We start from the raw sequence: 14,371 nt of genomic DNA, 5'->3' as shown, positions 1-14,371 counted from the left end.
TCTAACATAATAGTGAGAGTCCAGTCCATAGTGGATCTAACATAATAGTGAGAGTCCAGTCTATAGTGGATCTAACATAATAGTGTGAGAGTCCAGTCCATAGTGGATCTAACATAATAGTGTGAGTCCAGTCCATAGTGTATCTAACATAATATTGTGAGAGTCCAGTCCATAGTGGATCTAACATAATAGTGAGAGTCCAGTCCATAGTGGGGCCAGCAGGAGACCATCCCGAGTGGAGACGGGTCAGCAGTGCAGAGATGTCCCCAACCGATGCACAGGCGAGCGGTCCACCCTGGGTCCCGACTCTGGACAGCCAGAACCTCATTCATGGCCACTGAACCTGTGCCCCTGCCCCCCCACCCCCTTTCACGAGGGAGAGGGGGGCAGAGCAGAAAAGAAAAGAAACGGCAGATCAACTGGTCTAAAAGGGGGTCTGGATGGTGGAATATGTTGAAGGTGGAATGGTTTGAATAGGTTGAAAAGTGTGGAAATGGTGGAAGTTTGAAAAATGGCCAATTCATTTTGAATGGGTAAAAATGTCCGGGAAAAGACTGTAATTCTGGGAAATCTGGGAATTTTTGCAATTTGTCCCGAATAGGCTGAACATTTTGAAGTTGGAACGGTTTGAATCGGGTGAAAAGTGTGTAAGGTAGAGCGCGCCAAAATCTGAAGAAGAAGAAGAAGAAGTGAATGCTTTGGAGCATTCACACAATAAATATTCCCTTTTTCTGACTGACCCCCCAACCCCAAAAGGGACAAGCAGTAGTAAATGTGTCGATGGATGATTGTACATGTTCAAATATGGAGCATGTTTTGTTCAGTATTACCACCAGGGGGCAGTGTCCACTTACAAAACAACTGTTGCAACACTGGAGGTCGTCTTGATGAAACCCAATTCTGCCAAGCATTCTTTTTTTATACCATCCATCCATCCATTTTCTACCGCTTGTCCCTTTTGGGGTTGCGGGAGGTGCTGGAGCCTATCTCAGCTGCATTCGGGCGGTAGGCCATTATTTTTAATTCAATGTGTAAATTACACTTTAAGAAGAATGTTTGCTAAATGTAAAGCCACTTTTTTGGAATAAAAAATGTACATTTAAAAATACCAGGATTTTTTTAAAATAAAGAAATATTCTACAACACAAATACAACGTTGAAACAACGTGCTTTTTGACGACGTTAAATCAATTTTAGGTTCTGACGTAGATTTGACCATTGAAATGTGGTCATTTTCCAACCAATATTCTACAACACAAATACAATGTTGAAACAACATAATTTTTAACAACATTTATTCAATGTCAGGTTGTGACGTTGATTTGACCATTGAAATTTGGTCATTTCTCAATCAATATTCTACAACACAAACACAACATTGAAACAACGTGCTTTTGACAACGTTAAATCAATGTCGGGGTGACGTTGATTTGACCATTGAAATGTGGTTATTTTCCAACCAATATTCAACAACACAAATACAACGTTGAAACAACGTGCTTTTTGACAACGTTAAATCAATGTTGGGTTCTGACGTAGATTTGACCATTGAAATGTGGTGATTTCCCAACCAATATTCTACAACACAAATACAACGTTGAAACAACGTGCTTTTTGACAACTGTATATAGTGTTGGGTTCTGACGTTAATTTGACCATTGAAATTTGGTCATTTATCACCAACCAATATTCTACAACACAAATACAGCGTTGAAACAACATGCTTTTTGACAATGTTAAATCAATGTTGGCTTCTAACCTTGATTCAACCATTGAATTTTGGTCATTTCCCAACCAATATTCTACAACACAAATACAACGTTAAAACAACACACTTTTTGACGACGTTAAATCAATGTTGTGTTCTGACGTAGATTTGACCATTGAAATTTGGTCATTTACCAATCAATATTGTGCAACACAAATACAACGTTGAAACAACGTGCTTTTTGACAACGTTTATTCAATTTCAGGTTGTGACGTTGATTTGACCATTGAAATGTGGTCATTTCCCAATCAATATTGTACAACACAAACACAACATTGAAACAACGTGCTTTTGACAACGTTAAATCAATGTCGGGGTGACGTTGATTTGACCATTGAAATGTGGTCATTTTCCAACCAATATTGTACAACACAAATACAACGTTGAAACAACATGCTTTTTGACAACGTTAAATCAATGTTGTGTTCTGACATTGATTTGACCATTGAAATGTGGTCATTTCCCAACCAATATTCTGCAACACAAATACAACGTTGAAACAACGTACTTTTTGACAACGTTTATTCAATGTCAGGTTGTGACGTTGATTTGACCATTGAAATTTGATCATTTCCCAACCAATAATCTACAACACAAATATAATAACGTTAAAACAACGTGCTTTTTGACGACGTTAAATCAATGTTGTGTTCTGACGTTGATTTGACCATTGAAATGTGGTCATTTTCCAACCAATGTTCTACAACACAAATACAACGTTGAAACAACATACTTTTTAACAACATTTATTCAATGTCAGGTTGTGACGTTGATTTGACCATTGAAATGTGGTCATTTCTCAATCAATATTCTACAACACTAACACAACATTGAAACAACGTGCTTTTGACAACGTTAAATCAATGTCGGGGTGACGTTGATTTGACCATTGAAATGTGGTTATTTTCCAACCAATATTCAACAACACAAATACAACGTTGAAACAACATGCTTTTTGACAACGTTAAATCAATGTTGGGTTCTGACGTAGATTTGACCATTGAAATGTGGTTATTTCCCAACCAATATTCTACAACACAAATACAACGTTGAAACAACATGCTTTTTGACAACGTTAAATCAATGTTGTGTTCTCACGTTGATTTGATCATTGAAATGTGGTCATTTTCCAACCAATATTCTACAACACAAATACAACGTTGAAACAACATACTTTTTAACAACATTTATTCAATGTCAGGTTGTGACGTTGAATTGACCATTGAAATGTGGTCATTTTCCAACCAATATTCTACAACACAAATACAACGTTGAAACAACATGCTTCTTGACAACATTAAATCAGTGTTGGGTGGTGACGTTTATTTGACCATTGAAATTTGGTCATTTCTCAATCAATATTCTACAACATAAATACAACATTGAAACAACATAATTTTTGACAACGTTTATTCAATGTCAGGTTGTGACGTTGATTTGACCATTGAAATGTGGTCATTTCCCAACCAATTTTCTACAACAACAACACACATACAACGTTGAAACAAAATGCATTTTGACGACGTTAAATCAATGTCACGTTCTGACCTTGATTTGACCATTGAAATGTGGTCATTTTCCAACCAATATTCTACAACACAAATACAACGTTAAAACAACATGCTTTTTGACGACGTTAAATCAATGTCACGTTCTGACCTTGATTTGACCATTGAAATGTGGTCATTTTCCAACCAATATTCTACAACACAAATACAACGTTGAAACAACATGCTTTTTGACAACGTTAAATCAATGTTGTGTTCTCACGTTGATTTGATCATTGAAATGTGGTCATTTTCCAACCAATATTCTACAACACAAATACAACGTTGAAACAACATGCTTCTTGACAACATTAAATCAGTGTTGGGTGGTGACGTTGATTTGACCATTGAAATTTGGTCATTTCTCAATCAATATTCTACAACATAAATACAACATTGAAACAACATAATTTTTGACAACGTTTATTCAATGTCAGGTTGTGACGTTGATTTGACCATTGAAATGTGGTCATTTCCCAATCAATTTTCTACAACAACAACACACATACAACGTTGAAACAACGTGCGTTTTGACAACGTTAAATCAATGTCAGGTTGTGACGTTGATTTGACCATTGAAATTTGGTCATTTCCCAACCAATATTCTACAACATAAATACAACGTTGAAACAACATGCTTTTTGACAATGTTAAATCAATGTTGGCTTCTAACCTTGATTCAACCATTGAATTTTGGTCATTTCCCAATCAGTATTCTACAACACAAATACAACGTTGAAAGAACATGCTTTTTGACGACGTTAAATTAATGTCTGGTTGTGACGTTGATTTGACCATCCAAATGTGGTCAATTCCCAACCAATATTGTACAACATAAATACAACGTTGAAACAACATACTTTTTGACAACATTAAAACAATGTTGTGTTCTGACGTTGATTTGACCATTGAAATTTGGTCATTTACCAATCAATATTGTGCAACACAAATACAACGTTGAAACAACGTGCTTTTTGACAACGTTTATTCAATGTCAGGTTGTGATGTTGATTTGACCATTGAAATGTGGTCATTTCCCAACCAATATTCTACAACACAAATATAATAACGTTAAAACAATGTGCTTTTTGACGACGTTAAATCAATATTGTGTTCTGACGTTGATTTGACCATTGAAATTTGGTCATTTCCCAATCAATAATGTACAACACAAATACAACGTTGAAACAACATGCTTTTTGACGACGTTAAATCAATGTCTGGTTTTGATGTTGATTTGACCATTGAAATTTGGTCATTTCCCAACCAATATTGTACAACACAAATACAACGTTGAAACAACGTGCTTTTTGACAACATTAAATCAGTGTTGGGTTCTGACGTTGATTTGACCAATGTGGTCATTTCCCAACCAATATTGTACAACACAAATACAACGTTGAAACAACATACTTTTTGACAACGTTAAATCAATGTTGTGTTCTGACGTTGATTTGACCATTGAAATTTGGTCATTTACCAATCAATATTGTGCAACACAAATACAACGTTGAAACAACATGCTTTTTGACAACGTTTATTCAATGTCAGGTTGTGACCTTGATTTGACCATTGAAATGTGGTCATTTCCCAACCAATATTGTACAACACAAATATAATAACGTTAAAACAATGTGCTTTTTGACGACGTTAAATCAATATTGTGTTCTGACGTTGATTTGACCATTGAAATTTGGTCATTTCCCAATCAATAATGTACAACACAAATACAACGTTGAAACAACGTGCTTTTTGACAACGTTTATTCAATGTCAGGTTGTGATGTTGATTTGACCATTGAAATGTGGTCATTTCCCAACCAATATTGTACAACACAAATACAACGTTGAAACAACATACTTTTTGACAACGTTAAATCAATGTTGTGTTCTGACGTTGATTTGACCATTGAAATTTGGTCATTTACCAATCAATATTGTGCAACACAAATACAACGTTGAAACAACGTGCTTTTTGACAACGTTTATTCAATGTCAGGTTGTGACCTTGATTTGACCATTGAAATGTGGTCATTTCCCAACCAATATTCTACAACACAAATACAACGTTGAAACAAAATGCCTTTTGACAACGTTTATTCAATGTCAGGTTGTGACGTTGATTTGACCATTGAAATTTGGTCATTTTCCAACCAATATTCTACAACACAAATACAACGTTGAAACAACGTACTTTTTGACGACGTTAAATCAATGTCATGTTCTGACCTTGATTTGACCATTAAAATGTGGTCATTTCCCAACCAAAATTCTACAACACAAATACAACGTTGAAACAACGTGCTTTTTGACAATGTTGGCTTCTGACATTGTAAATTACACTTTAGAACAGACCTGGGCAAATTAAGGCCCGGGAGCTTTTCAATCTGGCCCGCTGGGCATTCCCAAATATTTTTGTATAGATCTTTAAGATGGAAAGTGTAGCTGCCATTATGATGTGCAGTCATGTTTTCTAATGACCGTAAGTCTTCAACTATACAAAATATTTGGAATCTGCGATTTGGGATGGTATACCAGTTACTATGGTAATCTAATTAGTTACAATGGTAATCTAATTAGATACTATGGTCATCTAATTAGTTACTATGGTCATCTACGTCACAGCAGCTCAGACGAGGTATATCAGATATATCAGATTGTCGGTGGGTTTATTTTGTACCCTTCGCGTTCATATTTCACTGTTTGTTGCATTTTTGTCGCGTTTCACTTGATTGTAAAATATTTCGATCGAAAGGGGGTGTGACGTTCATATTTTGTCAATATTCAGTGTTTTATCGTTCATAGAAAAATTTAAAATTCCATTATGTTTTTTTAAGGCGGTCTGTCATAACGTTTTTAGCATTCAATCAGATATTATTGTGAGGTTTTGTATTAGTGTTCCTAAAAACAGACACATTTTTTTCTCTAAAGTGGCCCCCGAGTCAAAATAATTCATACTTGCCAACCCACCCGGATTTTCCGGGAGACTCCCGAAATTCAGCGCCTCTCCCGAAAACCTCCCGGAACAAATTTTCTCCCGAAAATCTCCCGAAATTCAGGCGGACTCAGGTCCATGAGGACCTGAGTCCGCTAACCCACAATATAAACAGCATACCTGCCCAATCACGTTATAACTGTAGAATGATGGAGGGCGAGTTCTTGGTTTCTTATGTGGGTTTATTGTTAGGCAGTTTCATTAACGTCCTCCCAGCGCGGCAACAACACACAACAACAGCAGTCACGTTTTTATATACCGTAAAGCAGTTCGTCTGCCGTAAACAGCAACGTTGTGACACTCTTAAACAGGACAATACTGCCATCTAGTGCATTTGATGAAAGCACTTTTGTGCGTGCCACACAGCAATGCATCATCAGAGAGGGTGTTCAGCATGGTTAGAAAAATAGTGACAGAGAATAGAACAAGGATGGACAATTCAACCCTTAACTCAACAATGAGTAGATGAGTGTTATGTGTGTGTATATGTGTAAATAAATGAACACTGAAATTCAAGTATATATATATATATATATATATATATATATATATATATATATATATATATATATATATATATATATATTTAGCTTGCCTCCTAGCCTATGCTAACAAAGAGCCCGTCCTTCTTTGCTTTTGTGTCTTTGAAATGTTTTTTTTGCGGCGTTTCGTCACGTAAATATATATATATATATATATATATATATATATATATATACATACAGTACGTATATATATATATATATATATATATACGTATATATATATATATACAGTACGTATATATATATATATATACGTATGTATATATATATATTTATACGTATATATATATATATATATATATATATATATATATATAATAAAATTCATATATACATGTACGTATATATATATATATATATATTTATATATATATATATTTATATATATATATATATATATATATATATATATATAGCTAGAATTCACTGAACGTCAAGTATTTCTTTATATATATATATATATATATATATATATATATATATATATATATATATATATATATATATATATATGAAATACTTGACTTGGTGAATTCTAGCTGTAAATATACTCCTCCCCTTTTAGCCACGCCCCGACCACGCCCACCCCCACCCCCCTCCCCCCACCTCCCGAAATCGGAGGTCTCAAGGTTGGCAAGTATGAAATAATTGCTTTTTTGGAATGAAAAATGTACATTTAAAAATACCGAACGGGACAAGCGGTAGGAAATGGATGGATGGATGGAAATTAATTATTTGTGGTTTAAAAAATAGCGACTTTTTTTCGTAAATGACATTACTAATCTTGCCCTCACGTTCGAAAGTGTGCACGCGCGTTCGTTATGAGGTCATTGGGCAGCCGCGCATGCGCCGCAGGAAAGCCCAGTTTCTTCCATCAACACGAAGGAACTGCGTTGCTGTTTTTTGTTGTTTTGAACGTATGACGACAAAATGGCCTAATTTGTCGGTTGTTGTTTTTTTTTTTATATATACTCCGCGGCGGGGGGGGGTGTTCGTGTTGGATACCACCGGCACGTTTGTTCCATTTTTAACGACGAGCCAAGAGGACTTCCGCTGCGAGGACCATCTCGACGCCGGCGAATGTCAGTTGTGTTGTGGATGTGAGGCGCCGAGGTAGGTCGCCGTCCGCCCCGGGAACTCAGCCTGGAATTACCAGCGCATGTTGTGACAATATGATGTATTCAAAGGCTTAAACGAGTGAATTTTGGAATAGACGTCCGTTAAAGCGACGTTGAGTCGGTCGAGGGCAGCGAAGGGGGCGGGTCTACTCTCGGGGCCCGCCTAGCTAATGGCTAGCATTCGTGCTAACGTGAAATGACGCTACTTGTCACTGCCCTCCGCAGCTAACAGCGTCACACCGGGCGAATACACCCGGCGTCAACGGCGCTCGCTCTGGGATGAAGGCTGGACGCGGACACGGTAAAGCCGTCGATTATTCACGCAAACTGCCATATTCACATTCGGCTTATAAGCCCAATGCTACATGCTAACAACGGGCAAATGCTACATGCTAACAACGGGCATAAGCCCGATGCTACATGCTAACAACGGGCATCCTGGTTTAAAATACGTGACGTTTCACTGGTTAGGCCGGAGTGGATTTAGCTTGCCATGCTAGGAGGCTAACAAAGAGCCCGTCCTTCTTTGCTTTTGTGTCTTTGAAATGTTTTTTTTGCGGCGTTTCGTCACGTAAAGAGCGACGACTTATAGTGCACGACGACGTTAGCAAAATGACAGCTTTGGAAAAGACACCGCGGCTGTTTATTATTAGTAATGTACGTTTCGGTGTAGCCCGCTTGCAAAAAAAGGTAAGCAACGTTTCGCATTTTTTGAGTGTGTATTTGAACGCATCATTGAGTTTTCACTCCAATTATCAAATCTTTTCTCCAATTAAGTCCTCTCAAATGCAATGTGATCATCTTAATTACACCTTCCCTCATTTGAGATCTTGGTCGACGACCTGCGAGCAGCTGTCAACTCGTTAAACTTGCCCTAACTAATCTATAGGCGTTGCAATCTGCTGCATTGCACGTTTCAAAATAAAGTAATTGCGTGAATGCTCCAACGCATTCACAAATATGGGTTTATACATCAAAATGCATCTATTTATTATTAATATTATTATTATTATTATTGTGTGAATGCACAAAATCATTCACAAATATGGTTTTCTACACCAAAATGCATCTATTTATTATTATTATTATTATTATTATTGTGTGGATGCTCCAACGCATTCACAAATATGGTTTTCTACACCAAAATGCATCTATTTATTATTATTATTATTATTATTGTGTGAATGCTCCAAAGCATTCACAAATATGGTTTTCTACACCAAAATGCATCTATTTATTATTATTACTATTATTATTGTGTGAATGCTCCAAGTCATTCACACATATGGTTTTCTACACCAAAATGCATCTATTTATTATTATGATTATTGTGTGAATGCTCCAAAGCATTCACAAATATGTTTTTCTCCACCAAAATGCATCTATTTATTATTATTATTATTATTATTATTGTGTGAATGCTCCAAAGCATTCACAAATATGGTTTTCTACACCAAAATTAATCTATTTATTATTATTATTATTGTGTGAATGCTCCAAAGCATTCACACATAAGGTTTTCTACACCAAAATTAATCTATTTATCATTATTATTATTATTATTATTATTGTGTGAATGCTCCAAGTCATTCACACATATGGTTTTCTACACCAAAATGCATCTATTTATTTTTATGATTATTGTGTGAATGCTCCAAGTCATTCACAAATATGGTTTTCTACACCAAAAGGCATCTATTTATTATTATTATTATTATTATTGTGTGAATGCTCCAAAGCATTCACAAATATGGTTTTCTACACCAAAATTAATCTATTTATTATTATTATTATTGTGTGAATGCTCCAAAGCATTCACAAATATGGTTTTCTACACCAAAATGCATCTATTTATTATTATTATTATTATTATTATTGTGTGAATGCTCCAAAGCATTCACAAATATGGTTCTCTACACCAAAATGCATCTATTTATTATTATTATTATTATTATTATTATTATTGAGTGAATGCTCCAAAGCATTCACAAATATGGTTTTCTACACCAAAATTAATCTATTTGTTATTATTATTATTATTATTGTGTGAATGCTCCAAAGCATTCACAAATATGGTTTTCTACACCAAAATGCATCTATTTATTATTATTATTATGTGAATGCTCCAAGTCATTCACACATATGGTTTTCTACACCAAAATGCATCTATTTATTATTATGATTATTGTGTGAATGCTCCAAGTCATTCACAAAGGCATCTATTTATTATTATTATTATTATTATTATTATTATTGTGTGAATGCTCCATAGCATTCATTCACACAAGGTTTTCTACACCAAAATGCATCTATTTATTATTATGATTATTGTGTGAATGCTCCAAGTCATTCACAAATATGTTTTTCTACACCAAAAGGCATCTATTTATTATTATTATTATTATTGTGTGAATGCTCCAAAGTATTCACACGTAAGGTTTTCTACACCAAAATTCATCTATTTATTATTATTATTATTGTGTGAATGCTCCAAAGCATTCACAAATATGGTTTTCTACACCAAAATGCATCTATTTATTATTATTATTGTTATTATTGTGTGAATGCTCCAAGTCATTCACAAAGGCATCTATTTATAATTATTATTATTATTATTATTGTGTGAATGCTCCAAAGCATTCATTCACACAAGGTTTTCTACACCAAAATTCATCTATTTATTATTCAACTTCAACTTATTCTTCTTCTCCAGATTTTGCGTGCTCTACCTTCCACATTTTTCACCCGATTCAAACCGTTCCAACTTCAAACTGTTCAGCCTATTCGGGAATCGTGGGCTTTCCCTTGACAAATTCCAAAAATTCCCAGAATTCCAGGTTTTCCAGGACATTTTTCCCCATTCCAAATTAATTGGCCATTTTTCAGACTTTCACCATTTCCACATTATTCAACTTATTCAAACCATTCCACCCTCAACACATTCCATCATTCTGAAAATTATAACTTCCCTTTTCCAAGTTTAAAAAAACTCCAGGATTTACCAGAATTCCTGCTTTTCCAAAGCCCTATTTCCACCCTTTTTTCCGTCGACGACTACTTCCACATTTTCAACCCACTTCAACCATTCCACCGTCAAAACATTCCTCTTAATCAGGACAAAAAAATGAAGTTGTTTTTTGACCTGGATAAAATTCCCAGTTTTCCCGAAATTCCAGGAATTCCTTAATACCATTACTCATTTCAACATGTTACTACTACTTCAACATTTCTCCACGGATTTGAAAAATTTCAACGCCAACCATTTCAACTCATTCGGACCATTCAAGTTTTTTTTTACCATTTTCAAAAAAATTCCCGCTTTAACTGAAATTCCCAATTTTTTCTGAAATGTCCCATTCAAATCAATGGGACATTCTTCAAAGTTCCACAACTGCCACATTTTTCATCTGATTCAAACCGTTCCAACTTCAAAATATTCAGCCTGTTCAGGAATTGTGTGCTCTACTTCAATAATTCTAAAAAAAAAAAAATCCCGGATTTCCCATAATTCCTTTTTTTTGTGCATTTTCCCCATTCAAAATGAATTGGCCATTTTTCAAGCTTCCACAATTCCCACATTCTTCAACCCATTCAAACTGTATTTCTATTTACAGTAATATGTTGCAAAAATAATAGTAATTAAAAAAAAAAACACCATATATTTTACAGTAAAAGTCTGGCAACTAAGCTGACATTTTTTTCTGTACAAAACAGTAGTAAAATCCACAGATTTTTTCTGCTCTTTACGTAAAAAATTTTTTTTAATTCATAGGCAAATTCATGCATTATTTACTGTTACACGCGGCCCTCTTATGGCAGCCATGCCTGCGGTGTGGCCCTCGATTAAAACAAGTTTGACACCCCTGCCTTATGACTATTTGGTTGATGGCAGCCATGTTTTTCAACCAATCATGCTGAAATTTGACAGACATGTGCTCGTCAGTCCAGTGTTTCCCGCACAACTGGAATGTTGGTTTGAAAAGGGAGGCGGTTACTTTAAAGTAGAGCCGTGGTCAAAAGTTTACATACACTTGTAAAGAACATAATGTCATGGCTGTCTTGAGTTTCCAATTATTTCTACAACTCTTATTTTTTTGTGATATAGTGATTGGAGCACATACTTGTTGGTCACAAAAAACATTCATGAAGTTTGCTTCTTTTATGAATTTATTATGGGTCTACTGAAAATGTGAGTAAAAGTATACATACAGCAATGTTAATATTTGCTTACATGTCCCTTGGCAAGTTTACCTGCAATAAGGTAGCCATCCACAAACTTCTGGCAAGCTTCCGGTTGAATTTTTGACCACTCCTCTTGACAAAATTGGTGCGGTTCAGCTAAATTTGTTGGTTTTCTGTTTGTTGCTCTGATTACTGCTTTGCAGACTCTAGGAATTCTCTCCGTGAGCTTCAAGCACACTTGTGAAGTGAAAACCATTTCAGGTGACTACCTCTTGAAGCTCATGGAGAGAATGCCAAGAGTGTGCAAAGCAGTAATCAGAGCAAAGGGTGGCTATTTTGAAGGAACTAGAATATGAAACAGGTTTTCAGTTATTTCACCTTTTTTTGTGTTAAGTACATAACTCCACATGTGTTCATTCATAGTTTTGATGTGACAATCGACAATGTAAATAGTCATGAAAATAAAGAAACCACATTGAATGAGAAGGTGTGTCCAAACTTTTGGCCTGTTCTGTATGTATGTATGTACCGTATTTTTCGGACTATAAGTCGCAGTTTTTTTCATAGTTTGGCCGGGCCCCAGTGCGATTTATATATGTTTTTTTCCTTCTTTATTATGCATTTTCGGCAGGTGCGACTTATACTCCAAAAAATACGATATATATATATATATATATATATATATATATATATATATATATATACACACACACACACACTTATATGTGTGTGTGCGTGCGTGTAGTACGGGTGTAATGGTACACACAAATTTCGATTCGGTACGTACTTCGGTTTAGAGGTCACGGTTCGGTTCATTTTCGGTACAGTAAGAAAACAACAAAATATACATTTTTGGGTTATATGTTTACCAAATGTGCTAAATCTTCCACCAAAAATATTTTTCTTAGTGGAATATTTGATGTGAAGTAATGGGAACCTTGGATAGGTCAATAATTCATAATATTGATTTTGAATCACATTTATGTTTTGAGCAATGACAGTTTGGAAGAAAGAAAAAACAGCTTTGTTTTATTAGTCAACAATTGCAACTTTTTCTAAATTACATTTAACCTTTAAGCTTTTTTATTTCACTTTTGTTATGTTTTTGTTTATTTTAATAGTATTTTTAGAATGTGCCGTGGGCCTTTAAAACATTAGCTGTGGGCCGCAAATGGCCTCCGGGGCACACTTTTGACACCCCTGCAATAGATAATAAAAAATTTAATATAAATAAATAATAAATGGGTTGTACTTGTATAGCGCTTTTCTACCTTCAAGGTACTCAAAGCGCTTTGACACTACTTCCACATTTACCCATTCACACACACATTCACACACTGATGGAGGGAGCTGCCATGCAAGGCGCTAACCAGCACCCATCAGGATCTATGGATATAAAGCAGAGCCTGGCGACGCATGCACGTTTATCATAACTCTCTCTCTCTCTCTCTGTCTCTGCCCCTCCCTCACCAATGCTGCTGCGGGCACAATTTGTTTTGTTTTCAACCCCTTCTTAACCCTGAACGTACATTGAAAATACACGCAACCCTAACTCAAAATGCCGGACATTTGAGGCATTTAAGAAACTCCGCCCTGACAGCTCCGCAAAAGAGGACATGTCCGGTGAAAAGAAGACGTATGGTCAGTCTATCCTAGCCCGTTAGCTGCTAGCATGCTGTGTGTTGTGCCTCGGTGTGCATTGTTTACACAACGTGCGTTACGCTACTTAATATGTCCGTGTGGAAACTCCTTCGGTACACAACCGAACCGACACCCCCATACCGAAACAGTTCGATACAAATACACGTACTGTTACACCCCTAATATGTATGTGTATATATATATGTATGTATGTATGTATGTATGTATATGTGTGTGTGTATATATATATATATATATATATATATATATATATATATATATATAACCATCCATCCATCTTCTTCCGCTTATCCGAGGTCGGGTCGCGGGGGCAGCAGCCTAAGCAGGGAAGCCCAGACTTCCCTCTCCCCAGCCACTTCGTCCAGCTCCTCCCGGGGGATCCCGAGGCGTTCCCAGGCCAGCCGGGAGACATAGTCTTCCCAACGTGTCCTGGGTCTTCCCCGTGGCCTCCTACCGGTCGGACGTGCCCTAAACACCTCCCCGAGGGAGGCGATCGGGTGGCATCCTGACCAGATGCCCGAACCACCTCATCTGGCTCCTCTCGATGTGGAGGAG

General features: G+C 36.0%; 1 protein-coding gene across 4 annotated transcripts in view; it reads left to right on the top strand.

Annotated features, from left to right (window-relative positions):
• Nucleotides 1–7,691: 7,691 nt before the first annotated feature.
• The window catches only part of wnk1a (WNK lysine deficient protein kinase 1a), a 109,234-nt gene continuing 102,554 nt past the window's right edge, over nucleotides 7,692–14,371 (top strand). For 3 of the 4 annotated variants that reach the window (XM_061924542.2, XM_061924541.2, XM_061924539.2), the window contains exon 1: nucleotides 7,692–7,967. The gene's annotated coding sequence lies outside the window, so the exon portion shown is untranslated. Of the gene's footprint in view, nucleotides 7,968–8,133; nucleotides 8,274–14,371 lie in introns of those variants that run through there. The other variant, XM_061924540.1, reaches the window with a different exon arrangement.

The sequence above is a fragment of the Nerophis lumbriciformis genome, linkage group LG29 (genome assembly GCF_033978685.3).
Source record: "Nerophis lumbriciformis linkage group LG29, RoL_Nlum_v2.1, whole genome shotgun sequence".
Classification (NCBI taxonomy): domain Eukaryota; kingdom Metazoa; phylum Chordata; class Actinopteri; order Syngnathiformes; family Syngnathidae; genus Nerophis; species Nerophis lumbriciformis.
This window is presented reverse-complemented; position numbering and strand designations above follow the sequence as displayed.